Source organism: Montipora foliosa, chromosome 13, assembly GCF_036669935.1.
Source record: "Montipora foliosa isolate CH-2021 chromosome 13, ASM3666993v2, whole genome shotgun sequence".
NCBI classification, from domain to species: Eukaryota; Metazoa; Cnidaria; class Anthozoa; order Scleractinia; family Acroporidae; genus Montipora; species Montipora foliosa.
Window position 1 is genome coordinate 8,787,999 of NC_090881.1, and position 5,811 is coordinate 8,793,809.

Here is a 5,811-nt window from a genome sequence, read left to right on the forward strand (position 1 = left end):
TGGTTACCACTTTCATCACTCCATGGGGCAGGTACTGTTTCACAAGATTACCCTTCGGTATTTCTTCGGCGCCCGAGCACTTCCAAAAAGCGATGCAGAGGATCCTCGAAGGGTTAGATGGGGTGGAGTATCAAGTCGATGACATCTTGGTGTTTGGAGAGACTCAAGAGCAGCATGATAAGAGATTGATTGCAGTACTGGAGAGGTTAGCAGATGCTAATGTTACCCTTAACCTGGAGAAGTGCAAGTTCTCAACAGATAAAGTGGAATTTCTGGGGCACGTGATAGGCAAAGATGGAGTGCAAATCGACCCCACTAAGGTGGAAGCTGTCACACAGATGGGGGAACCAACTGACATTGCACAATTAAGGCGGTTCCTTGGCATGGTCAATCAAGTAGGGAAGTACATCCCAAACCTGGCTGACATTACAAAGCCACTGAGAGATCTTCTGAGTAAGAACAATGCATGGCTGTGGACTGAGGCTCAGCAGAAAGCATTTGATGACGTAAAGAAAGCACTAGTCTCTGCGCCAACACTAGCTCTCTATGATCCAGCCAAAGAGACAAGGGTATCATCGGATGCTTCCTCATTTGGTCTTGGCGCAGTTCTCACGCAAGCCCAAGAGGATGGCGGTTGGAAACCTGTTGCATACATATCAAGGTCATTGACGCCAACAGAACAGAGGTACGCCCAAGTCGAGAAGGAAGCCCTAGCAGTGACTTGGGCATGCGAAAGGTTATCGGACTACCTCATCGGTAAGCCATTTCATATTGAAACTGATCACAAGCCATTAGTTCCTCTTCTGGGGTCAAAGAACTTAAATGAAATGCCACCAAGAATTCAGCGTCTTCGAATGAGGCTGCTCAGATTTCAGTATTCCATCTCCCATGTTCCAGGCAAGCGTTTGACGACAGCAGATACCCTCTCAAGAGCTCCGGTAAACCAGGAGCGGCAGTGGGGCTTACAAGAAGAAGAAATAGCCCTGTATGCGCACAGTGTTCTAAGTGAAATTCCAGCCAGTGATAGACGACTGGAAGAGATAAGGGAGCGCCAGGAGGAGGATGAAGTGTGCCAACAGCTCGCAGTCTACTGCCAAATTGGCTGGCCAGAAAAAGATAGAGTTCCGGAGGCACTGAAAGGCTATTGGAGTGAGAGAGGAGAAATTACCTTAGTTCGTGGATTACTTCTTAAGGCTTCCAGAGTTATCATACCATCCTGCATGAGAATAGAGATTCTTGATCGTTTGCATGAAGGGCATCAGGGTATCACAAAATTTCGCAGCCGTGCCAAGATGTCTGTGTGGTGGCCAGGCCTTAGTAGGCAGATTGAGGATATGGTTCAGGGATGCCGCAAATGTGCAGAACATCGAACTTTCCGAGCGGAACCCCTTATTTCCTCAGTGGTTCCAGACAGACCATGGCAGATCATCGGAACGGATTTGCTTCAGCTAAAGGGCCGTACCTATTTGCTTGTCGTGGATTACTTCAGCCGATACATTGAGCTGGCCTTGCTTTCATCATCCCAGACTACACAAGATGTTATTCAGGCACTGAAATCTATGTTTGCGAGACATGGAATCCCAGACTCTGTCAGATCTGACAATGGTCCTCAGTATAGTTCAGCTGAATTCATCAAATTTGCAAAGGAATGGGGATTTGCAAGTGTAACAAGTAGTCCAAAGCACCCCCAATCAAATGGGATGGCTGAACGTGCGGTACAGACTGCAAAGAGTGTCCTGAAGAAGGAGGATGATCCTGCTAAGGCATTGCTTGCATATCGCTCAACACCATTAGAGAATGGTTACAGTCCAGCTGAGCTTCTGTTTGGTCGAAAGATAAGATCCAGAGTTCCACTTGCTGCATTGGAGCTGAAACCAAGCTGGCCTGATTTGTCTATAGTCCGAGGTAAAGAGGAGGTTCGAAAGCAAAAGCAAAAGGCTTACTTTGATTCTCATCATGGTGCAAGAGATCTCGAGAAGATTCCTGTGGGTACTGAGGTTTGGGTTCAAGACATGAAAGTTCCAGCGACTGTGACTCGAGAGGCAGAGACACCTCGTTCATACATTGTTAGCAGCCCCAGAGGAACTATAAGAAGGAACCGGAAGGACCTTACTCCGCTGCACCCTAGCAGTTCAGATTTGAGCAAGCAAGGTCCTAGCAGTCGTGCTTCGAGCGAGCAAGTTCCGGAGGCGATCAAGTTGGATGTTCCAGCAGCTGCCTGTGCAGCGGATACAACCACAACAAGATCTGGGCGTGTAGTCAGGGCTCCCAGAAGATTGGACTTGTGACTGTGCCAGATAAATTCATGAACTGAACGATACGATCTTTAAGTTTACAAAGTTTATGTTATAAGTTAAACCAAACTTTATTACCTTCATGTTTAGTAGTTTTGGTTACTCCCTGTAGTTTTTAGGGGGAGATGTTGTGATGTTGAAATCGTCATAGTTTGTACTTTGTACCTGATCACGTGACGGGGAGTAAAGACACTTGAGTTCATGAATGAATGGCGTCGTGTTGCTTTTAGTTTACCTCACCGATAATTCACTCAACACAGTCTGCATGAAATCATCTCTCACCTCTGTCTCGAGAAGACCAGACACGCACGGTTCTTACGTTACGTTTATGCCCCTGTAGAATCAACCGAAATCTCAACTTGTTGTCAAAAGTTAACCAGCATCTTTATATTTTTGGTAGGCTACAATACTCGTCACATTTGTTGGAACACCCATCGCCGTTTCCCCCTTCCCGAATGGGGAAAGGGGGATGTGGTATAAGCTACGATCTTGTAACACGATGATTCTGACCAATCGCTAAGAGTTCCAACTAAATATGTCTAGTATTTACCGAGTATTGGTGTGCGTTGGTATGAAGCCGTGCGATGCAATATACGCCGTGCAATATTCCGACAGTTCCAAACTCGTGTCATAAGTACATTTTGTCCTCTGAACACTTTAATAGGCTCTATTCCCAGACGGACTGACATGATTATCAAGTGCAACGGTCAGCGTTGAGTGACATATTTTATATACCAACGAGCCAGAATAAGTATGCAAATATATTACGGCCCCTGAAGAAGTTTCTTTCTGCGATAGGACTGACTAAATCAGTTGTAGCAATTGAACAGATCATCGGCAATGGTTGGTGCTCTGCTTTTGAAAAACTCAGGCTGAAACCCTGAAAATATAAAGCTAATGAAAACGACACCTGTTATTAATGAATGAAAAACGACAAGTCTGTAATTTCCCTCTTAAAGTGCAAAAGGAGTCCATTGTTTGTCATACGCGACTTTTGACCATACCACTGTTTACCCTCATTAATTAGGTTAATTTATGTATGCACAATGGTCAAATAAATCAATGAATGCTTCCAAACTCTGCCCCTCTAATGCTTGTTATAAGGAAGAAATGTATAGGCTTGAAAATATGACAACGTAATTAGACTTTTGTAATCACTGGTCTGTCATGATATGGTTTCGAATGGTCAATCTCAACGGTTCACCATGGTGAACCGTTGGTGAGCTGAAAGATAAACAGTTCATTTCTTTAAACAAACGATTCACCATGGTGAACCGTGCCGCAATAGCAGGAAATGTAACGGGATATTTTGGATTTCACATTTACAAACTAGTTTAGATTACAACCTCGGGATAGGATGGTTTTTATGTCCGCCGGAAACTCTTTTCCCCTTACATATCGAGCTAAAGTATCTGCTGAATCGCACGGTGAATCGTTGACAATCACTTCTCAATTGCAATTTGCATACATTAAGGCCATTTTAATTTAACCATCCTGTAAATTCTTCTTGAGTTGGTACCAGCTCCACATCGGCACCACTCGATATATTATTAACCGAACCTCACAAGACGTCAGCGACCCCACCTCTCTAGCTTAATTCCCTTCCCTATAACCGTTGTCACGCCTTCAAATGCCAACATCAGTACCGGTGCAAGGAAGATCGCTCTTATTTCGCTCGATGCTCGTCTCGATAATAATTAAAGCCCCCGATGTCATGTGTACGCTACATTAATCAAAGTACACAGTGTCAACTACTTTACATGGAAATGCGGTACACAGCATATTAAAGATGTTCCTTTACACACCACATAGTATTTATAATTATTTGGCCTTCTAAAAACTCTCCAACACATATTCCTTGATTATCATCATGTTCAGAACAACTGCCCACCTTTTTAAATACAAAGCATGCGAAGAGACATTCCGTTTATATTAGTAACAAGTTTACTCTTTTCTAAAGAGACTTGACTTCTGACCTACACCTCTACAGATTTGCCAATTTCCTTGAAGCAAATACAATACTCGTCACATTTGTTGGAACACCCATCCCCGTTTCCCCCTTCCTCCAATGTTGATTTCCACAACGACTAGTAGTCGCCCAAAAAATTCTCACACAACATTGAATTGGGGGAAAGGGGATGTGGTATAAGCTACGATCTTGTAACACGATGATTCTGACCATTCGCAAAGTGTTCCAAGGCTGAACATTTACGCACGCATGCGCTGACGGAATGTTTGAAGACGAGACCAGAAAAATATGCAGTACCTCCAGACGTGGCGCTGGAGCGTCGTACCAAACGAGTCATTTCGGCCCGTGCGATCGCTTTTGGACGCAGTTGGCCCTTCGCTGCTTTCTGCTACCGACCTCGTCTCCCGGTACGGCATTGAGGGAGGGATATGTCGGCCCCTAAATCATATGAGACAAATCCCACGCCTACTCACAGCTCCAAACCGCCCTTGTCATTACAATTTAACATAAGACTACGATGGCTTATATATTCAAGAGAAAAGTCATTTTTTTCTGTCATATGGTAAGTACTGGAGTTGCAGATTACAAAGTGCACGCATGCGCCCTGCCGAAGGTAACATACATGCATGCATAAAACTTGATTTCATCTCGAATTTCAGAATAAGATCTTCGAGAAATTACAGCTAACATACATAATATATACAGATACATAACTAAATATTACATCATATTTAAAGATATATTAATCAAAACGAAAAGCCGCTGTACAAAATCCGGCCCTGGATTAGTTTAAAACCAGTAAGGGACCGTTCATTTTTTATGGGGTAGGGGGGGCTGGTGGAATTTGGAGGAGTGTAATTTGAAAATTGTATGACCCCCCCCAATTTCCGATTTTTTTTCTCCTGGTTCCCCCCCCCCCCCCCCCTTATCAGAGTATTTTTTTTGGGGCCCCCCCCCCCCCCCCCTTGAATAAAAAATACATATAGTGTTAAAAGTTACTGCAGCATTAAAATTTCGTTTTGTTACATTTAACATAATTTATTGAAAGAAACCTGAAAGCTAGAAAGCTGCATTTAACAAATCACTCAAAAGAATGAAAAGTCAATTTCTGCTCTTCTTGTTACAGCCCCCGATGTCATGTGTACGCTACATTAATCAAAGTACACAGTGTCAACTACTATACATGGAAATGCGGTACACAGCATATTAAAGATGTTCCTTTACACACCACATAGTATTTATAATTATTTGGCCTTCTAAAAACTCTCCAACACATATTCCCTGATTATCATCATGTTCAGAACAACTGCCCACCTTTTTAAATACAAAGCATGCGAAGAGACATTCCGTTTATATTAGTAGCAAGTTTACTTCTTTTCTAAAGAGACTTGACTTCTGACCTACACCTCTACAGATTTGCCAATTTCCTTGAAGTAAATACAATTGTAGGTCTTGATCTAGGTTTCGATGTCCGCTTGCGCGCAGGCTAGGATGTTCCGGTGTTCTGGTGTTCCGGTGTTCCAGCCTTCCTGATTTTAGCACACGTGA